This window comes from Vulpes lagopus, chromosome 8 (assembly GCF_018345385.1).
Source record: "Vulpes lagopus strain Blue_001 chromosome 8, ASM1834538v1, whole genome shotgun sequence".
In the NCBI taxonomy this organism is placed as follows: Eukaryota; Metazoa; Chordata; class Mammalia; order Carnivora; family Canidae; genus Vulpes; species Vulpes lagopus.
This window is the reverse complement of record NC_054831.1, coordinates 11,697,332-11,708,337: the sequence shown is the minus strand read 5'-3', so window position 1 is coordinate 11,708,337 and position 11,006 is coordinate 11,697,332.

Sequence of the window (11,006 nt, the reverse complement as noted above, 5' to 3'; positions counted from 1 at the left end):
ATGCAGATCAAAGAGTTTGGGCTTTCATTTCATGCATAATGAAGAGCGCTGGGTATGATAAATGGGTGAAGTGACATGAGCAGATCCAGGAAATAGAATAAAATGGGCAGGGGTAGGCTAGTTAGGAGTCCATTTCAACAGACCTAATGAGATGGTGTTTTGGGTCTGTGGTGGTAGAAATTAAGAGAAAGGAACAGAGACAGAGAAAAATCAGAAGTGGTGACAGTGGGCTTTGAAAATAGATTGGATGTCTGGGAGCAATTGTGTGAGAAGTCAAAGATAACTGGAATTTTGGTAGTCTCTTTTTTTTAAATTTTATTTATTTATTCATGGTAGACATAGAGAGAGAGAGAGAGAGAGAGAGAGAGAGAGAGAGAGAGAGAGGCAGAGACACAGGCAGAGGGAGAAGCAGGCTCCATGCAGGGAGCCCGACGCAGGACTCGATCCCGGGACTCCAGGATCACGCCCTGAGCCAAAGGCAGGTGCTAAACCACTGAGCCACCCAGGGATCCCCAGATGATTGGAATTTTAATCCCAAATGATTTGGAGGCTAATGGGACATCTGGTCACTTTTTTTTTCTCAGAAGTGAAAGATTGTTATCACTCATAGAAAACGCAGGAGCCAGAAGTCAGCATGTTTGTGCCAGTTCCCTATCCCCCCAAATCCACCAGGGGAACCCAGGTGGTTGAGATGGATGCTGCACCAAAAGGGGGTTGGGGACAGGAGAGGAGGCCAGGCCCTCAGCCCAGCAAGCAGCAAACAAGCCACCCTCCCATCCTTGCTGTGCCCCAAAATGGCAGTTGGGTTGTCATACTGTGTGTACCTTTATCTACGTGGTTGCCTCTGTGACTAGCTATAGAATCTGTTCAGCATCAGGAATTGAAGAAGACTGCAAGCTGACCATTCATAAAGAATTTTCCAAGACTTCTGCTTGCCAGTAGCAGATGCCCCTCCCAACACCATTCTTTTAGAGTGCATGCATTTGATTATTTGTTAGGTATAACTGACTTGAATTTATTTTATTTTCTTTGCCCAAAGTCAACCCAATTAATTTTGTCTTCCCATGATCCTTATTCAGGAACTCTAATTGTTAGTTACTTTGAAGGCATTGGTTGTCTTCATGTAATTTCCCATCAGTAATTATGTGACAAGCTAATTTCTGTGATGGGCACATTTAAAATTATTTTTCTAACTTCTAAAATCACATTTCATCATGAACAATTTCCTAGAATCTGCCTTCTGGAATCCCACTTCTCATCCAATTTGGGGATTCTCTTTTCTAAAATAAAGATCAGCATATCAGATAATACAGTTACTATACATTTCATCCAAGCTCTAAAAATTCATTGAATATTTTACTTTTAATTCCTCTAGGTAACACAGAACTCTTTTTGGAAACTTTTATATTGTATTAATCAAAGCATATAAAGGCTGATTGATTCCAAGACCATGAACTTTACCTACATAATAGAAAGCAAAAGTAAAAAATAGAACTTGCAATTTCTATTCCACTTCATTAGTTCTAGTTGAAGTTATTTCTGTTATGTGTGTTCTGTGAAAGGAAAAAGCTTCTTTGAAGACTCATCACTCTATTCCTCTTTTTATCCCAGTTGCTCAACAAATGGAAGACTGAGTTTTCCATACGTTCTTCAGAGTATGATTTTCAGGATTCTGGCTACCAAAGGTTAATTTCTATGTCTCTTTAAGTGAGATTCATGGGTTCTTCAGACATTAAAATAAAAGGTCAATTCTTTGGGGTGAGGGGAATAGAAAATAAAAGAGACTATTTATAGATTCAAGTCCTCCGTATGAATTGCCCCTGCTCTGTGTCTCTAGTTTGTGAGGGGATGCTGATGGCTTATCTATTAGTGTGCAGGTGGGGCAGCCTTTGTCAATGCGTCTGGCTTCAGCTAGGAGGTGAATTCGATAACATTATGCTGACTTGCAGGCTACAAAGCCTCTGATGAAGAGTCATCACATCCGGTGCACGATTTTATGTCTGTAGCTAACCTTCTTTTCACCTTCTTCCCCGTGGACTTAACTTAGTATTTCTAAAGAGATTATACAGTGCTGACTTAGAGGAGGCAGTGACAAATTTAATGTTACTTCACCTCTGCAGGGGTGAACCCAAGACCCATCACTGGGTCCAGGACCCTAATAGCATATTTGGATATTCTGAACTGCAGGGCTGGTTGCATTAACTAGAATAGCATGGAAATGATGGAAAAAAGACAAGCTGTGCAAGAAATTATCAGTTTATCTTCTGAAGAGGGTTACCTTGGAGGCCCCAAATTTCTATTGTTTTTTTTTTTTCCAAATTTCTATTGTTGAACAATGCATGGAATGGTTTAAGAAGCAGCCTATTAACGGTCTAAGCTAAATGATGAATAATCTCTTAACTGTGCCCTATACTCAGGTTCTGTTGTCTACAGGGTAGGAACACCAGAAAGAAAACACAGATCTGATGCATTTTTCTGATCTCAATGTTTTTAAAACACAACTTGCGTGTTAGTTCATTTTTCACTGAAACAAAATAACAATTTACATTTCAATTGTGGTTTTCCCTAGACACATTAGAACGAGTCAGTCTATCAGCATTTTCTACAGCTAATGCTTCCAGTGTCTAAAATGGTGTGACTCTAACGCTTTCATGATACTATTTTTGTCCTGGGTAAGAGCACCTAATGAGTTATGTACTTCTAATAATATGTTTACTTCCTGAATTTAAAAGCAGGTGAGGTCAGAAGTTGTATTATTTGGCAATGGACTCATTTGGTCAATGTCATCAAATAATTTTCTGAGAGCTAAAAATTAGTCAAATTACTGGCTTAACTAAAATGCCTAGTGGGTTAAAGCAAATGATTATTTGGTTCAGGCACAGACAGTGTGCCTAGTTGACAGTGCTCTAATTAATACATTATAGTAGTTAATCAAAAATTACTTACTGGGCACCGATCGGATACATTACACCGATACTCAGTAGGGAGCCAAGAGGAAATAACCCACTAAGACATTAGCTAAATGAAGATGTATACTGAGCAACCATAAGCTGCAAGCTAATGAGGTAGACATTTGTCATAATGAAGTATCAACCTGTAACTATGGAATTGAATAAATAACCCAAAAGCACAGATGTGTTCTGGATCACCCAACCAAGCAGAGATCCAAAGCATCCGAAACTTAACCCTCTTTAGATCAGAGCTGTCTCTGCCTGGGAGACTAGAGAAGATACAATCATGAAGGATGGCAGTGAAGTGACCACATAGCCTGCATATTCTCAAAGTGGGGGAGCTCCATTAATGGCTGTTAGAATCATCTGGGGATTGAGGTGCTTGCACAAAGTCAGATTTGTAGGAGCCACCTGAGACCTAATTAATGTAAATCCAGCATGTGCATTTTAAATAAGCTCTTCAGTTAATTCTAAAGGAAGTGGTGTATAGTTCACATATCAAGAAACACACCATATGGTTTCCTATAGAATGCTAGGCCTACACCATCTTTCCTGTTTGTTTTGGTGAAGTATGACTTAAGTGCATTTTTAATGCTATCTAATGGCTAGTAAAGCGATATAAGAATTCAGAACCATGAGATCATTTTCAGGTATTATTTCTATTACTATTTGTCTTATTTCCTTAAATCAGAGGTGGCAACCTGGAAGCTTGTTGGCCAGATGTGGTCCAGGGTGTTTTTTTTTTTTTTAATTGGCCCAAATAGCATTTTAAAAATTAATTGTCAACATTAAACATTAGAAGATGATCAATTAAAATTTGAAATTCTAATTTCTCTTTAAAAATCAAATGATCTGAAAGCATTGAGCCCTGATTCCCAAATGGCCTCAGTTAGCCAAAATTGAAAAGCAGCTGCCCCTTTCGACGGCCAGTTTGCCATAGTCTCATGGCTCCAGATCATCGCCCTGACACCATGGCCAACTGTCAGGTGCCATTTGTCACCATCATGTGTCAGGCTTTTTCCTCCACCCAGCCCACTTGACTCTGTATCACCTGCTTACCCCCTCCAGGCACTGAGGTTTGCGACCTCTGTCTGGAGAGTACTTCAAAACCAATTGCTTTTGAGCAGTATTTGATGATGAAGACAGATACTCCACATCCTTACTTGTTCTAGTGTCTTCCCCTGGGATGCCCAGACTATGCTCCTGGGCAGAATCTGGGCTAATTCATTTAAAGAACACCCATTCATCAAAAGAAAGTCTAATCTAACTTAAGTCTTTCTAAGAGGCTACACAATTTGCCGCATCTAATTGATGTGCATATTTTATTTTGTGAATAGTTTTTAGAGTCAAAAGAAAGATACTGCTTATCGAGACTTGGCGTTTTATAGGAAACACAGTTGGTTACAATAGTTCACCAAAAAATAAACAAAATTAAAAACTACTCTTAAAAATTCACCTTAAATCAATCACATGTGGTAAAAAGCCCAAGAATATTCAGTAAGCAACCTGTCTTATATTTCCTTTATAAAAATATAGTTAAAATATGTCATTTCTCATAGGGACTTGAAAATTAAACATGTTGCCTTTCCCCAAGATCAGATATAACCTGGCACTGGAAAAATCGGCCTTTTCCTTCATTATTTCTTCGTCCCTTGATTATGTACACTGAAAATAAGTCTCAAAATTCAAAGTAGAAATCTGCTAATAAAATATCAAGTTGAGTTGTGAGTGAGAAACTACTTAAACTGGTATTTTTCGCCTATAAATCAGGTCCCCCTTGTAGCGATGACAGCAGAAGATTTGTGGATGAATATATGGTGATTTAGGTTTCGGTGCCAAGTCTCTCACTTTTTGTCTTTGTGAACCTGCACTAGTCTTTTTGTGTCAGAGCTCCGTGTCTATAAAAGGAGATAATGGTCCTACTTCATAAACTCATTAGAAGGAGAAATGCAGTTTGATGAGTAAAGTGCATGGCATAGGTTCAATAAATGAGAGCTTTTGATTCTTTTTCTGATACCGACTAAGCAATATTTCCTAAAACCTAGGAAAGACTCCCTAACAAAGTACCTGGTCAACCCTTGTTTCAAGTTTTCTCTTAGGGAGCTTTATTCACTCAACAAAAGAAAAGGGCAAATGAATATATTACCTACAAGAGAGCATTGTTTCAGCTAATAGCTAGTCATCACTCCCAAGGCTCTTGATGAATCTTGTATTTCTCACATGCGTGTTCTAAAGAAGTCCACAGAGAAGTAAATATTTGTTTTAAAAATCAATTTTTATTTTTGAAAGTTAGATCAGAAAAGCTATTAACACAGACAGAAAAAAGAGGTGCCACAAAGCTAGCTGGTGTTCCAAAGAACAGTGTGGAACAAATGAAGGCTGTTAACTGGTCCAGGAAGGTAGGCACCCAGCATCCCCAGCATCAGAAAAGTCAGATCTTTTCTGCTTGTCCTCCTCAAAGCAGACAATTGAATATGAATTATGGAAAGGTTGTTATTCCAGTTAATATATATTTTTTTGGCCCTTCACTATGTGCCCGTCATTGAGCTGTACATCTTACGTGCCTTATCTCAGGTAAGAGTGGCAAGGCGTCACAGAGGAAGGAATTACTGCCTGAGGTAAAAGGTTGGTCAGATCGTGCAGGCCCTTGGCTAGGGTTGGGACTGAAGTTTGGTTTGTCCGAATCCAAGCTACTTACGAATGCAGTGATGATTACTAGTGTTTTCTGGACTTTTTAAAGTCAGTGAAACCATTTTTGATATTTTTTTCCTATCACATTAAAAATAATCAGTTTTTTCTTTGCTTGGGTTGGTTTCACAGTTGTTGACTTTGCTTATATATATATATATATTATTTTTTCCTTATGACTTAAAGGCTCTCAATAGATAGAAATGTTTTAAATTGATGTTCCTTTATTTTTTTGAGTGATGTGTTATTCTACAGCAGGAGTTTCTTTGTCCAGAGCTATAATTGCCCCTCATTGACATTATAACACAAGATATATTTATTAAGTAATTGTGAGTTGTATTTAGTTTAGTGACTGTTCTTGGTTCATTCTAAAACATAGCAAAACCATATGTTTTATTCCTTTCATTTTCCTTCACTATCAAAGTTTTAGTTTAAACTCATGAATTTTTAAGTGTTGAATATTATGGTGATTTTTTATCTATATCTTAAAACTTTTCTTTGGCTCAGCAACTTTTAATTTAGTCACATTCTATATCTTATTGTATTTTGGGGTTTTTTTTCTAGCATGCTATTTATTTTTTTCTAGAATCTTAAGCTATTTAAGCTGAAGGAGAACTTAGAAATAATTTCATGTGATCCCCTCATCTTACACTGGAGAAAAGGAAGTTTCAGAGGATCCAAATGGCTAACTCAAGGCCCCATAGCAGCAGCACAGCTGAAAATCATACTCCATGCACTTTCCAATTTTCTATGCCTTCTTGCTCATTTTAAGTCAGAAACATTAGAAACAAAAACCTGGGGGTGCCTGGGTGGCTCAGTTGGTTCAGCATCTGACTCTTAGTTTCTGCTCAGGTGGTGATCTCAGGGTTGTGAAATGGAGCCCTACAATAGGCTCCATGCTCAGTGTGGAGTCTGCTTAAGACTCTCTCTCTCCCCCCTGCCCCTACTCCACTTAAATAAATAATCAATCTTTAAAAATTAAAAAAAAAAAAGGAAAAACCTGTATTGGGCCTTAAATAGCTTTAAAAGTTTACATACCAATAATTTATATTATAGCCTGTTAGACTCATACCCACCCCACCTTGCCCCATCCTTGATATCTCATTCCTTATGGATTATATTATACTCATTCTATCAGTTAATTTTAAGGTTCTAGGCTATTACTTTGTCAATTGAATTAAATTTTGTTGGAATGTTTGTTCCTTTGTGCACATGTAGAAAGAAATGTTTAGGAGTCATGTTGGCAGTTCAGCCCAAAGGCTCAATTTGCATTTCATATTTTTAAAATTCAGGTTGTGGTCTACTTAATACTTAAATGTATGGGCTAGAATAGAATGAATGTCAACATTTCCTCACAACTGAGCCTCATGGCACTTGGATGTTTGGAACATGAAATGGATACAACGGTGTGCTAGATTCATCCTGGAAATTTAAAAACTTTTCTCCTAAAGACAAATCTTGTTCTTGGAAATGCAAACCGAAGCAAAGGAGCATCTTGTCTACAATTTACATTAAAATAATTAAGAAAAATTTGGGACTCCTGGGTGGCTCAGTGGTTAAGCGCTAGCCTTCAGCCCAGGGCATGATCCTGGAGGCCCAGGATCAAGTCTACATGGGGGTCACCGCATGGAGCCTGCTTCTCTCTCTGCCTATGTCTCTGCCTCTCTCTATGTCTCTCATGAATAAATAAAGAATTATTGTACGTGCACATATATTAATGTACTAATGCTAATACTAATTTATATATAAAAACAAGGAGAGGAAGAGAGAAAAGCAAACATTAACATTTAGGAGATTTTGTGAATACACAGAAATTCTCTGTACTATTTTTGCAACTTTTCGATAAAGTCTGTAATTATTTCAAAATAAGTTAAAAAAAAATAATTGTCAGCATAAAACCTTTTACGATCTGACATCCACCTTATGGCTAGCATGCTTATAATTTAAGAAAAATAAAACAGTTACCTGTGAAAAACCTTTTCCACTTACATAGAGCTAACGTTCACAGATAAGTGACAATCTTATGTGGTTAGCACTCAAAAACACATATCCCCTGGAAAAGAAATGTTTTGATTAGAAAGCAAGTGTGTTCAATTAAAATTCAAAAAGACAAATCTAAATTACGTGTGAAGTAGAGCTCTCTGTCATTATAGGTGTTATTGAGAACTCCTCCCACCCCATGCTCTGCCCCATGATTTCTATTTTTCTTAGCCTTTTGTAATAAGTTGAGTAGAACCTTAGCAATAATTTTGCAAGTTTTCAACTGTGTCTTTGGTCCCTGGTTCTCTCTACCTGTGATCCCTCTGTGCAGTTCCCCCAGGCACTGCTTGGGACTGCCATATGCTGACGGACAGGTTGACCCATTGACCTTTCACTGACTAATTCTCTTCTAATTGTTCCCTCAGTAGAGCTCCATTTAAAACATGTTACAGTTGAGTATGGTTCGAACATTTTTCCAAGTGCCTTTTGTTCTAGCAAGCAGTGGTGGAGGTACAGCTGTGTGTATGTGGGTGTGGACAGGTTTGTGAAGGTCGCAATCACTTGGGCTACAGGCAGATGGAAGTTGGCCCAAACACCTGAGTCACCTACTACTGCTATGATCATAGCTGCATGTCCGATATTTTCATGCAAGTTCCTTTTTGGACATTTTTTTTTCCTAGAAGAAAATTAACAGTTCTTCCTTTTCTAAGAATTCATTGTCTTGAGTTTTTCATAAAGCACATGCCATTCTGCTAGATTTGAGGAGATGTGGTTTAGGGGGTCTTCTGTGAGGTCCCAGATGGCATGTAGAAAATACAATTTGGCAGATCAGAGTCAAGTCATTCATTGTAGTCACGGAAGCATCAGAGTTTCAGTTGATAGAAAAACAGAAGGGGTATTTGCAGATGTAAAAGAAAAACACTATTAATAATAATTATTAAAATAAATTACTTTTTTAGGATTCATTGTTTGAAAGAAACAGGAACTTTCAAACAATATTCTACTATTAAATATACAAATAATCGAACATCTATAAACCCAATTTAATTTTTAGATAATAGTCATAATGAGTGAAAACCAGATTCAGGAAGATTTCTTCAAAATAATAGAAAAACTACTTTTCAAAGTAGAAAAATATGGAAAATTGAAAGAAATACAATCATTCAAAATAATTCTGAAGTGGATAGTAAATGGTTATTTCCATTTTTAACAGTTTAGATAATGAAACCATGAAAGCTTTAACCATGTACATGAATAAAAACAAAATTACCTCTTTTTTTTTTTTTTTTTTTTTTACAAAATTACCTCTTACATGTGTTATTCTGCATCTGGTGACCAGAACTGGATATTTAATATTTAGAAGTAGAAATAATGTATGAGAAAGTTTGATTCATCATCCCTTCTACCCACTAGGTATGTGAGCTTTGATAAATTGCTTAGATTCTCTGACCTCTGGTTCCTCATTTTGCTTTATTATCATTATTTTTAAAGATTGATTGGTTGATTGATTGATTGATTGATTTGAGAGAAAGAGAGAGCACACACCATTGGGAGGAGAGGCAGAGGAAGAGGGAGAGAATCTCAAACAGATTCCTGCTGAGTGTGGAGCCTGACATGGGGTCGACCTTAGGACCCTGAGATCATGACCTGAGCCAAAACCAAGAGTGGGACACTCAACCTACTGAGCCACCCAGGCATCCCTCCTCATTTTTAAAATAGAGAGGTGCCTGGCATGTGACAGACACTCAGCAGTGGTAGCTAATAGTAGTTATAATAACAGTGAACATGTATTGTGTATTTATTGTGTAACAGGCACTTTGATAATCAAAATGCAGTAACTTACTTCACAAGTAGAGGTCATAATGGAGGTAATAGTGGTAATTTTGTAGGATGTTAGATTAAGAAAACAATTTTACGATTTACCAAAATAATATTGAGTTATGAGAAAATAAAATCTGTATCTGAAGGTCTTAGCAAGAGTAGATAAAGGATTGAGTTAAAGTTCAGGGTATCTTTTTTTTTTTTTTTAAGAGAGAGAAAGAGAGAAAGAGCAGGGGGAGAGCCAGTGGAAGAGGGAGAGGGACAAGCAGACTCCATGCTGACTGAGGAGCCAGGCATAGGGCACAATCCCACAACCCCAAGATCATGACCCCAGCCAAAACCAAGAATCTGATGCTCAACCACTAAATGAACTGAGCCACCCAGGTGCCCCAAAGTTTGGGGTATCTTGAGGTAGTCATACTGAAGTTGCTTTAAAGAGTACTCAACCTTCTGCTCTTCCACTAAAGCACTGTTGTTCCTGGTGCTGAGACGAGGATGGCCTCCTACCATTTCCAGATCCCCTAAGAGTCCAAGTCCCAAGAGAAAACCTTTGACTAACAGATTTCATGTTATATTCCTGTTCTTTAGTGGTTACTGGGGATAGGGACGAGGAAATTAAGGTTTATTCATTCATCATTTATGGAGGGAGGGTATTACTTCTTAGACAAAAAAATTAGACAATAGAGGAAGAGAGAATGAAGTTGTACAGGTTTAATACCCCAATAGAAGAAATAAAATTAGCTGTTTATGGTATGATTGGAAATCAGGAAGTGACTGATCTACGGGCAGGAGTTTAAGCATTAAAATACCTGCAGAGTAATATGAATTATTTTAGTGTTATCAGCTCTTCTCAGAGTAGACTATTTGAGAGTTGATTACTGAAAATTCACATGCAATTATAATAATGTCCATAATAATGTCAGGATAATTAACCATCACAGATCTATGGCGAGTCCATTGTTATTTGTAGTTTTAGTATACCTTCTTACCACAAGAAATTTTCTCATTGGCGGTAAACTCAATCATGATAGATCCCTAATTCTACATTCTTCCTTTTAACCAATAAAAAAAAAACATTTGAATTCCAAAGCACACTTTTCCACATAAAGACTCAAAGACAAGATCATTATAAGAATTTCTTTCTTTTTTTTTTTATGATAGTCTCAGAGAGAGAGATAGGCAGAGACACAGGCAGAGGGAGAAGCAGGCTCCATGCACTGGGAGCCCGATGTGGGATTCGATCCCGGGTCTCCAGGATCGTGCCCTGGGCCAAAGGCAGGCGCCAAACCGCTGCGCCACCCAGGGATCCCCTCATTATAAGAATTTCTAAAACATGTTAATTGACTATATTTTTATTATTAGTTTTTTTTCAAGAAGATTTCACATTCTCTATCTTACATCCATCATCTATACCTAACTTTTCCCAATATTCTTCTAAATAAATTCTCCATCCTGTTTAGTCCAGCATCTACATTGTAATGCTCATACACCAAGAATATTGGACATCATGACATACCCATTTCATCTGTTACTACTGATCAAAATAATACCCTGGTTCAAATAATA